The sequence below is a fragment of the Ranitomeya variabilis genome, chromosome 8 (genome assembly GCF_051348905.1).
Source record: "Ranitomeya variabilis isolate aRanVar5 chromosome 8, aRanVar5.hap1, whole genome shotgun sequence".
Lineage (NCBI taxonomy): Eukaryota > Metazoa > Chordata > Amphibia > Anura > Dendrobatidae > Ranitomeya > Ranitomeya variabilis.
Window position 1 is genome coordinate 116130291 of NC_135239.1, and position 12720 is coordinate 116143010.

Sequence of the window (12720 nt, forward strand, 5' to 3'; positions counted from 1 at the left end):
GAGCCGGAGTGTGGTGGTTGGGTGATGCGGACATGTTTCCCATCCAAGGCCCCACCGCAATTTGGGAACTGCCATTGCTGCTGAAATCCATGGGAAATCTGTTTCCAATCATCCTGGGTCTCCGGGAAAGGCATGTAAGTGCGGTGTAAGGCTGAGACGATGGCTTTACATGTCTCTGGGATGATGACGCTGAGCAGGGATCGGGAAATAGCTGCGCAGTAATGCAAGTCTTGCATAGACCTGCCAGTCGCCAGGAACCACAGCGTGACAGCCAGTCTCTCATCCACAGGGACAGCAGCTCGCATCCTTGTATTTTGCCGCCTGATAGAAGGTTCCACAGCAGCAAGTAGCACATTAAAGGAATCCTCCGACATTCGCAGGTAGTTCCTGAAACATGCGGGTTGTTCTCCTGCAGTTCCGTTATTAGGCCCATATGGAACAATTGATTCCTCTTCTGCAGCCACTGTCTGGTCCACATGCGGCGCTGTCGCTTTGTACGAGTGTTCCACGTGTGAGCCTCCAGCTGGCGGTGAGCTTCAACCAACAACGCAGCCGCTACAATCACAGGTACATCTGTAATAGACATGGCAACCTGAAAAAGCCAAAAAAAGAATTAGTACTTATGATTTGCAAAACTGACACAAGACATCCAATACTGTAAGGTAGCGTTCACACATCACGTATTTACCGCATATTATACGTCCGTTAAATACGCAGGGCTAATAAGCAGCGTTGACGCAACAGCCGTTCCCCATAGATACATTAAAATTACTACAAGCCGCTGAAACACTGAAACCAGGACGATGAGCGCTGCAGCTTGAAACCGGGAACGCCAAAGAGTGATTTCTGGAGCCGGCGCCACAACCGCAACGCTGTGCATAAACGGAGACGCTATAGCGATGCGGATCGCGCGGCATCACCAATCAAGGACCTCCTCTGGGCGTGGTTAGGCGGTTCAGCGTCTTTCCAGGGAAAATGGTGGCGCGACAACGTTCTGCTCCTCTGGGGCAGACCGTACTTAAATTTTTTGTGAGCAAAATGTATGCCCTGGACTATGAGGGCTTGGAGACTGGACCTGCCCACCCAAACCTCCACAAGCAGGAGGTGCTGCGCCGCATTGGGCACATGATGGAGAGGAGGTTCGGCATCCGCCGCAGTGCGCTGCAGCTGCGAAAAAAGTGGGCTGGCCGCTACAAGACCCCACAGCTTCTGGCAGAGTTGCGGGCGGAGACAAGGCGTGGTAAATACCAGTATGGGGGAATCGGGAGACGCACGCTGCCGGGAGGGGGGAATCGGGAGACTTGCGCTTGTGGTTGCCAACTTGTCCTGGAATTCCCGGAAAAGCATGCCACTTTTTCCTCATGTCCGTATTGTCCAAGAGGAAAATGGTCAGGTCAGGGGTTCCAGAATCTCCACCAACATATAAAATTTTGGGATGTCCGCAATTTTTATCTAGATTGTCCATAAAACATTTAGGAGGAGGTTGGCAACCCTGCGCGCGCTGCCGGGAGGGGGGAATCAGGAGACGCACGCTGCCATGAGGCGCTTCCTAGTGATGCAATAATACGTGTTCCAGGCCACGCAGAGCATTGAACACCAGAGCCCCCAGACAATAAAGAGTATAGCATCACTGGGAAGAGTGATCTCTATTTTCTTTATATGTATGTACATTTGGCGACTCAAAATTTAATTTGGCTCCTAACTTTTGCCGCCAATGGCGCCTAGGTATTTTTTTTTAGTCTGGAGCCCTGTACTTTTGGTGTCTAAACATTGCGGTTCTTTAATGTTTGTGCAGAGAGATGGCGCCGGCAACAGGCACCAGCCAGCAGCCCTTCATCCGCCACCAGCGGCAGCCCACAGCCCAGGCCGTCACGTATGTTAACCATCATTCATTGCAATTTTATTACTGCATACGGGACATTAGAAGGGAGCTGAAATATTGTATACATTACAGAAGCAGTAAGGACCAGGCGCGCTGGCACCCCTCCGCAAGCCGCAACACCACCCTTCCGCCACTCGTCTTCCCCTGGGTCGGCGAGATTCTCACCAGAGGCGAGCATTCATAAGTGACCAAAACTGCGAGCGGTTCCCCACAGCGTGTTCAATTGTTAACCAGATATGTATTTGCTTCCTTTTAGCTGCAGCAGCTGCGGCCCAAGCAAGGGGTTGGGAGGTCAGCAGTTCTTCCGCTTCTTCCGGGGATGAGCAACCGGCGTCCCTTCTCCGTAAGTATACAGACAGTGGGAGGGGTTATCGGTGGGATGTCACATTTGTCAGCGAGAAAAAAAAACGTTATCGCCCTCTGTGACAGGACCAAATTGAGTGTGTAGTAAATCTTAGGGTATGTTCACACATGCCGTATTTGCAGCGTAATCACCGTCCGTTCTCCGACCTCTTGTATCCACAGAAACGCCCACCGTGAAAGAGCTGCTGACCAGGCAGAAGCGCCTGGAGAAGACTGCAGCGCGCCTGCTGGAGGCCGCGACAGAGATGTCGCAGCAAATAAAGCTCCAGGGACGGAAGCTGAGACAAGTTGGCCCACCGCCATGGGCGGTTTTGAATTTTTTATTTTTTTTTATAGTTGTTAAAAATATTTGTTTTCTATTACCGTTATGTTGTGTGCTGATTTAATTAACTAGCTGACCAGGCCAGGGCCAGCCAAGCCAGACACAAAAGAGTTGGTTTACCTTTCCATATAGTGTGCGCACAAAATGGCAGCCAGCGCAAAAGAGTTTGCTAACCGCATCCTAAAGTGCCTCCATCTTGTGCGTCCGCTTGCCAGATGTTTTATACATCATTTTACCTAGTACATAGATAAGCATTGCTGCATAGCCATAACTATAAACAGAAGAAACAAACAACAACTCAAAGATATTTCATACCGTTGATGAGCAAGAAAAGAACCGATGAAGACGCCTGCAGTATACTGAGTATGGCGTTCCAGACAGAACGCTCCCGGGAGTAGAGGATCGTAGCTGGCGGAGGGTCGTGCCGGACAGGACGCTGGAAAGGCAGAACGTGAAGACGCAGCTCTCAAAAAATATGGAACGACTGAATCGCTGTATAGTCGCGGTTTATATTCCGGGACGTCACATCCTGGGTGTCTCCCTGTGGAGAAACACGCCTATCTGGCTACGCTGCAATGTGTCGGATCGGTACACTCCAGCTGTTTGACATGGAGCTAACAACCAGCGAGAACTATAAGTGAGTCGCCGTTACGTCACTGGATCGCTCCTGCATCGTTCTGGAGTTGCTGTGTTTGACGTCTCTACAGCGACCTAAACAGCGACGCTCCAGCGATCTAGTTTAGGTCGGATCGTTGTCTATATCGCTGCAGCGTCGCTGAGTGTGACGGTACCTTTAGTGATGAGGCCCTTATCCAGGGCATCATCCAGGATGTAAAATAATTGACTCTGAAAGGCGGCCGTGGGGTCTGAGGTCAGCTTTTGATAGCATTCAATGTCATTAAGTTGTTTAAATGCCTCTTTTTCATAAAGTTGCACTGGCCAGACCACCACATTGCCGCCTTTATCGGCCAGTTTAAATACAACCTGCTTCATGCTTTTTAACTCATTTAATGCCTGACGTTGTGCAAATGTCAGGTTGTCAAATGGTCTATGTGTTTTAAGATGATATAATTCATTACACACCATTCTGACAAATATCTCCACAGACGAGTTTAAGGTAATTGGTGGAAAATTTGTAGACTTCTTTTTAATAAAGTCAGGGAACTTACTATGTGTAGGTTCCTGCTGCTCAAGAAGTAGTTCCTCTAATGCCCGAAGCGCTTCCAATTCTGCCTCTGTTGAGAAGAATGTGTTAGAATGATTTTTACCATCATGGAATTTTTTAGAAGAAGCTTCCGTGCAAATAAGAAAACATCCTTAATTGCTACAAAGGTGTCAAAATTAGACGTGGGGCAAAAAGTTAGGCCCAAGGATAAAACTGATAATTGGGCTGCTGAAAGATTAACATCAGACAGATTTATTACCTTGAAGCTGTTACTCTGTTTGGACTCCTGATACTTGTTATAATTCTGTCCACCTGCCACTTGACGAGTATTGTAACGCCTCGGATTGTTTGAGATATTCGTTTCAGCTGATAGGTGCGAGGAACTGCTTGAGACTGAGGCAATAGAGTTTGTACGGGAAAGATTCTCATTCTTCCTCCATTTGTACACCCTATTTTGCTGATAGTCCGTTTGGTCCCGTTGGAACTTCTGGATCTTAGTTTTCTTAAGATCTTGTTCCCACTTAATGTGATCTTTATCTAAATCCTCCTCAAATGCAGTCAACTCCACCGCTGACATTTTCTCTTTAAGCTTTTCTTGGATAGTACGTATCTGTCCCTCTATAACCTCCAATTTCCTCTGATCAAGAGAAATTAATAGCTCCAAAAATATTTTGGAGCAATTATGGCAGGCTTCTTCCCACTTATTCCTACCACAAAAGAAGGGAAATACCTGAACACGCAGACCCCTTGGAACAAGTCTGCGTTGTAAATATTGTTCAAGGGTTTTACTATTCCACCATGTTTTCATACGTTTGAATAGAAGATCCCTCAGCTGCCGCTTGTCTGCCATTAAAACATCTGGACTTCTTCTGAATTTTGTTGGCACTTTTGCACTTTATATATATTAATATGAATTTATGTATATTATTAATTTATTTTCACATTTACAATATGCATATTTTTTGATGTATGGATTTACGCTTGTTGATTTTTCTCTATTAATGTCCTGTTCACTATTTTATGCACTTTTTGTATAATATTTATTGATTATAGTAGTTCACATATTTAGTCCATGGTTCCTCTTATTAGTATCTGGTTTTTCCTGCTGCAATTGTGTGTGGCTGCCATTTATCCTAATACTTGTCCTAATCCAAAATGGTTGATATGGTGCTGGTGCGCATCTCCTGCTCCCGCCATGGGCGTGCTCCATCGCGTGCCTTCGCCTGTGACGTCGCGGATAGCGCCGCGGTGCCTTCCTGTGACGTTGCAGCGAGACATGCACCGGGGACGCTATTGCTGCGGCGGCATGCGATGCGCCGATTGATAGGCACAGCCTTGATTGGCTTAAAGTATCTTATTTTTATTTTCTTCTGCTCCAATTGTATGTGGCTGCCATTTCCCCTTACACTTGCCCCAATCCAAAATGGTCGACATGGTGCTGGTGCGCATCTCCTGCTCCTGCTGTGGGCGTACTCCATCGCGTGCCTTGCCTGTGACGTCGCGGACGGCGCCGTGGCGCCTTCCTGTGACGTTGCCGCGAGACATGTGCTGGGGACGCCATCGCCGCGGCAGCATGCGATGCGCCGATTGGTAAGCACAGCCATGACTGGCGTAAAGTTTCTATATGGATGGTATATAAATGGCAGGCATGACCCTCCCTATGCATCACTCCCTGACGAAGCAACGTGTGAAACGCGCGTTGGAGTGTGGAGTTGAGGCACTAGTACGTCCAGCATGAGCACTGGTAAGGACTGTTAGATGCACTTTGTACCCTTTGAGCACTGGCAGGGATTACTAAATGCACCTTGCACTTTGTACCTTTGGAAATGTTTACAGGGGCTTATATATATATCTATTTAATATATATCTATTATTACTGGTATCTTACTTTTAGGATGAATTATTATTATTTATTATACCCCTTTTATTCTTTCCTTATAGTTGCTCATGCATATATTATTAATTTAATAAGAAGCAAGGGTATGACTATTGCTACGGATCCTAATATGATGGATATTGATTCACCCTACTTATAAATTGTTTCTGTATATTGCTTCTGGTATTGATTTAGGTGCCTCCTCCAATTTTTATTGGAATTTCTTTGTGTTTAGTTTTGTCTAGTGTCTTATAATAATAAAATATTTTGTTTTTATATGAATTGTGTTTTTGAATATTTTTCAAGTAGTTCTTTTTGGTTTAAGTTTGTGTATCTACTTGAAACCCATATTATTATTGGGGTAAAATCCTCTCCATGGTTTTTGGTTTTAAGCAATGGAATTCCAGCTGCATCAGGCGCAAACGAGTCGCACAGCTCGCAGGCCACACTTCACATGTGCTGAGTGGGCTTACATGAAGGACATCTGCTGTGTTTTGCGGCCCTTTCATGATTCCACTCTCATGTCGAGCGCGGATGATGCCATAGTCAGCATCACTGTACCCTTCATATGCCTCCTTGAAAAAACTATGCTAGGGATCAGGGATACAGTTTTGGACAAGGAGGAGGAGGAGGAACAAATGCTGACAATGCCTTCTGTATCGGGACAGTCTACCCACAGCTCTATGGGTGGGTTGTTAGCCAGGCAACACGGAAACTCACAAAGGTCCAGACGGGACACTTTTTGATGAAGAGGAGGAGGAAGAATTGGAGGAAGAAGTAGTATGGCCAGAGAAGGATGGTACACCACACACTGGTAGTCATCATTTACAGCGAGGATGGGGGGATGCAGAGGAGACAGAGAGCACGCCTCAAGCAGGGGACAGTGGGGCGTGGCCAGTCGGCAGTCTGCAACACATGAGTGATTTCATGCTGCAGTGCCTTCGAAACCACCGCCGTATTGCTCGCATTCTCAACACTGATGATTACTGGGTGGCCAGCCTCCTGGATCCTCGCTATCGGGACAACCTACAAACCCTGGTAACACCGTTGAACTGGGATAGTAAAATGCAAGAGTTCCAAGACACACTGGTACATTCGATGATATCCTCGTTTCCACCTGAGAGGACTACTTCGAGTGCTTCACATGGCAGCTCAGTGCCTCCAGGAAGGGGAGGTAGCTGTCCACAGAGCAGGAGCAGCACCTCTGCAGAAGGCCAGTTCAGTCTTGCCAAAATGTGGCAAAGTTTTGTGTGCCCACAACCACGTCATGCACCATCCCATACGGTTCCATTCAGCAGGATGCAGCATTACCGTCAGATGGTGGCAGACTACATGTCCAGCCGTGTCAGTGTGTCCCAGGATGGTTCTGCCCCCATTAAGTTTTGGGTCTCCAAGCTTGATATATGGCCAGAGCTTAGCCAGTGTGCATTGGAGGTGCTGGCCTGCCCCGCTGCCAGTGTGTTATCGAAGCGTGTCTTTAGCGCCGCTGGTGGAGTCCTAACAGACCAACGCATGCACCTATCCACCGATAACGTTGACCGCCTAACTTTTATAAAGATGAACCAGGCCTGCTTTGTTTACAGGGTTCATCACCGCAAGCTTTACTCTGGCTGTGCCACTGGCAAATCAGATACTCCAGTCCACCTACAATGAATCCTGTCTGCCTGGGCCTCAGCACCGCTAGCTGTTGCTCGGAAGTGCACGTAGCACAGTGAACACCCGCTGCCGTGTTGTCGGAGTTCAGCAACGCAAGCTGGACTCTGGCTGTGCTACTGGCAATTCAAATTCTGCTGTCCACCTACAATGAATCCTGTATCACTGGGCCTCAGCACCACCCGCTGTTGCCCTGCACTGTTTCCTCTGTTAACTGGTTCTCGAGTGCCGGCAGGACAGTTGCCTCCTAGCTTGGCTCCAGGTTCCGGTAACATAGACTGGTAATCAGGGAGATGCACAACTTGATCTGCTTCTGCTCCGTGCACCAGTAGAGTTAGCTGGGTCTCCAGAGTTCAGGTAGTCCAGGCGGCTCCTGCTGTGGCTCCGGGTTCCAGTAACAGAAGCTGTCCTTTATTTTGGGGGTAACACGTGTTAACCCTGCAGTCCAATACGAGTTCCTACTTTAGTAAGTATATCATGCCTTGATTTGTAACTTGCTTTTTGCATTCATACGGTCTTTTTAGGCCTCCCATGCACTATGCACTTTTGTATTCTATCAATTTATGGTCTATTAGTTATAAAACAGTTGCACAGACAGTCTGTCTAGCCTGTTTTCCTATGCACTTTATATGGCATTGATCTATTACTTATATTGCAATCATTAGTAGTGACTTGGGGTGCTGGGCATTTTCTGTCCTATTACTGGCCTCCAGTGGTTCTTATTCTGTTCTTATTCTTATTCCCCTTCTCCATGCGAGTGGCGGTGGTGTATCGTCCTCCCGGCCCCTCTCACCAGTTCCTGGATCATTTTGCCACCTGGCTTCCACACTTTCTCTCTTATGACACCCCCACCCTCATCATGGGTGATTTCAATATCCCAATTGCTTCTCCCCTCTCCCCATCTGCTTCTCACCTTTTATCTCTAACCTCCTCTTTCGGCCTCTCGCAGCATACTAACTCTCCAACACATGATGATGGAAACTCCCTTGATTTGGTCTTCTCCCGGCTTTGCTCACTGGATGATTTCACAAACTCCCCTCTCCCGCTCTCTGACCACAACCTTCTTTCATTCTCTATCAAGAACTGCCATCCCGCTCAGGTCATCCCCACTTTCCACACTTATAGAAACATACAGGCCATTAACACCCAGAAACTTATGAAGAACTTGCAGTCTTCATTGGCCCCAATCTCCTCCATCTCTTGTCCTGATTCTGCTCTGAAGCATTACAATGAAACCCTGCAAAGTGCCCTGGAAGAAGCTGCACCTCCTATACATAGAACAACTCGGCACAGACGGCGACAACCGTGGCACACGCTGCAAACACGTTTCCTGCAGCGGTGCTCCAGGTGCGCCGAACGTCTGTGGAGAAAATCTAATCTGCCCGAAGATTTCATCCATTATAAGTTCATGTTAAAAACATACAACTCTGCCCTTCACCTCTCCAAACAAACCTATTTCAACACCCTCATCACCTCGCTGTCCAATAACCCTAAACGGCTCTTTGACACTTTCCGGTCCCTACTCAACCCAAGAGAGCAGGCCCCAACCACAGATCTCCACGCTGACGATCTGGCCAATTACTTCAAAGAAAAAATTGACCACATTCGACAGGAAATCATTTCCCAATCTCTTCATACCATGCACTGTCCTCCCTCCCCCACTGCATCTAGTTCACTCTCTGACTTTGAACCAGTTACAGAAGAAGAAGTAAGCAGGCTCCTTGCATCTTCTCTCCCGACCACTTGCACCAGCGACCCCATTCCGTCGCATCTCCTCCAGTCCCTTTCCCCGGCTGTCACCTCTCACCTAACAAAAATATTCAACCTTTCCCTCACTTCCGGTATTTTTCCCTCCTCATTTAAGCATGCCATCATACATCCACTACTTAAAAAGCCCTCCCTCGATCAAAATTGTGCCGCTAATTATAGACCTGTCTCTAATCTTCCCTTCATCTCTAAACTCCTGGAACGCCTGGTCCACTCCCGTCTTACCCGCTATCTCTCAGATAATTCTCTTCTCGACCCTCTTCAATCTGGTTTCCGCTCTTTACACTCTACTGAAACTGCCCTCACTAAAGTCTCTAATGACCTACTAACAGCTAAATCTAATGGTCACTATTCCATGCTAATTCTCTTGGATCTCTCCGCAGCATTCGACACTGTGGATCATCAGCTCCTCCTCACTATGCTCCGCTCCATCGGCCTCAAGGACACCGTTCTCTCTTGGTTCTCCTCCTATCTCTCTGGCCGATCCTTCACTGTTTGTTTTGCTGGTTCCTCCTCCTCTCACCTTCCCCTTACTGTTGGGGTTCCTCAAGGATCAGTCCTAGGCCCCCTCCTCTTCTCTTTGTATACTGCCCCTATTGGACAAACAATCAGTAGATTTGGTTTCCAGTACCATCTCTATGCTGACGACACCCAATTATATACCTCTTCTCCTGTTATCACGCCGACCTTTTTAGAAAACACCAGTGATTGTCTTACCGCTGTCTCTAACATCATGTCCTCCCTCTATCTGAAACTGAACCTGTCAAAAACTGAACTCCTCGTGTTCTCTCCCTCTACAAACCTACCTTTGCCCGACATTGCCATCTCTGTGTGCGGTTCCACCATTACTCCAAAGCAACATGCCCGCTGCCTTGGAGTCATCCTTGATTCCGAGCTTTCATTCACCCCCCACATCCGATCACTGGCTCGCTCTTCTTATCTGCATCTCAAAAACATTTCCAGAATTCGCCCTTTTCTTACTTTCGACTCTGCAAAAACTCTTACTGTCTCACTTATTCATTCTCGTCTGGACTATTGTAACTCTCTACTAATTGGCCTACCTTTTACCAGACTCTCCCCGCTCCAATCTGTCCTGAATGCTGCTGCCAGGATCATATTCCTCGCCAACCGTTACACCGATGCCTCTACCTTGTGCCAGTCATTACACTGGCTACCCATCCAATCCAGAATCCAGTACAAAACTACTACCCTCATCCACAAAGCACTCCATGGCTCAGCACCACCCTACATCTCCTCTCTGGTCTCAGTCTACCAACCTACCCGTGCCCTCCGCTCTGCTAATGACCTCAGGTTAGCATCCTCAATAATCAGAACCTCCCACTCCCGTCTCCAAGACTTTACACGTGCGGCGCCGATTCTTTGGAATGCACTACCTAGGTTAATACGATTAATCCCCAATCCCCACAGTTTTAAGCGTGCACTAAAAACTCATTTGTTCAGATTGGCCTACCGCCTCAACGCATTAACCTAATTATCCCTGTGTGGCCTATTAATAAAAAACAACAACATAATCACGTTCCTCCATCATGTTCTCATACACTTTATGCAGTTAATAGCCTCTGTGTCTGTACTGTTACATACTTAGGCAGTTAACTGGTTCATGCAGCTTTACATGAACACCCGAGCCTTACACTATGGCTGGTCCAAATAACTAAAGCAATTGTTACCAATTACCATCCACCTCTTGTGTCTCCCCTTTTCCTCATAGATTGTAAGCTTGCGAGCAGCAGGGCCCTCATTCCTCCTGGTATCTGTTTTGAACTGTGATTTCTGTTATGCTGTAATGTCTGTTGTCTGTATAAGTCCCCTCTATAAGTTGTAAAGCGCTGCGGAATATGTTGGCGCTATATAAATAAAATTATTATTATTATTATTATTTTATTATTTCTGCTATTTTTGTTGTTTGATATTTTGTAATAAGATTCATTTTGGATTATACTCTATTGTGGTTTGTTTATATCCACTTATTGTTGTCTATACCTTATAATATGTGCATAGTTTAAACATTCACATATAGATTTGTACTTAAAGGGAACCTGTCACCTGAATTTGGCGGGACCAGTTTTGGGTCATATGGGTGGGGTTTTCGGGTGTTTGATTCACCCTTTCCTTACCCGCTGGCTGCATGCTGGCCGCAATATGGGATTGAAGTTCATTCTCTGTCCTCCGGAGTACATGCCAGCGCAAGACAATATTGCCTTGCGCTGGCGTGTACTCCGGAGGACAGAGAATGAACTTCAATCCCATATTGCGGCCAGCATGCAGCCAGCGGGTAAGGAAAGGGTGAATCAAACACCCGAAAACCCCGCCCATATGACCCAAAACTGGTCCCGCCAAATTCAGGTGACAGGTTCCCTTTAAAACGCTGGTATAGATGTGTTTGGCTAGATGGTGGCATTATATACATGCATTTTTTTTTAGAGTCACAGCACCACCTAGTGGCCAATTGTGATATTAATGGCATTCATGTAGTAATTATACTACAAATTATTTCTTGGCACTATGCACTTTAATTAATATTTTGATATGAGTATTTAATTTATTAATATAATTTGCCATTTAATAATTGGTTGCCATTTGGTGTTATGCGTTGATATTTGAAATTGTTTGCCATATATGCTATTAGTGATCCTTCTTTCAACCTCTGTTTTTCCAGTATTTATTATACTCCTGAACAATTTTTATCACATCTTGAATAAATTAATTAACTATTGTAGTTTAAAAAAAAATAATTTTATGTCAACTTCCAGAGATTTTTTCTTGCGCCTTGTGTTTGAATATGGTGCATGAAGAATAAGGTTTTATTGTTAAACTAGTAGGAAGTGTTGGCCCTCGTTTATGGGCATTCTTACTGATTGAGGACTTGTTGGTTTGATCTAATTTTTAAAACTGTTATAGTAAACATGTTTTTTGTTGTTTTCATAATCTGGTGCTGGCTCCTTGCCTTTCACCATGACACAATAAAGCATGGAACTAGACTTACTAGTACTTGTGAACATCTGTCATATCACACCAACGTATGTCATGGCCGAAAGTGTTGGCATCCTTGAAATTTTTTCAAGAAAATAAAGAATTTCTCCCATAGAATTATTGCAATTACACGTGTTTTGTTATACACATGTTTATTTCCTTTGTTTGTACTGGAACAACACAAAAAAACTGAAAAAAGGCAAATTGGACATAATTTCACTCAAAACTCCAAAAATGGCCTGGACAAAATTGTTGGCTACAGTCAGCTCTTTTGGAACTCCTAAAGTGAACCCGCAGAACCACGACAACGAACCTCCCAAGGGTGAGCTGGCCAGTGGACCATACAATACAGGGAGTGTTAGGGGCAGGCCCGAGGGAGACTATTGCCGCAGAAGCTGATACCCGAGAACAGGAGGTAGGAGCGGAAACGACGCAGAACTGGCTATAACAGGGACACAGGACAGACTGGCAATGACTGAGACTAAGAATAGGCTGGATATGGCGGATGCCCAGGATGGACTGGACATGACGGAAATACAGGACAGGCAGGGCATGGCGGAAACACAGGACAAGTGGGGTATGGCGGAAACACAGGACAGGCGGGGTATGGTGGAAACACAGCACAGGCAGGGTATGACAGACTCACAGGACAGAGCAAGGTATGGCGGACGCACAGGACAGAGCAAGGAATGGCGAACGCA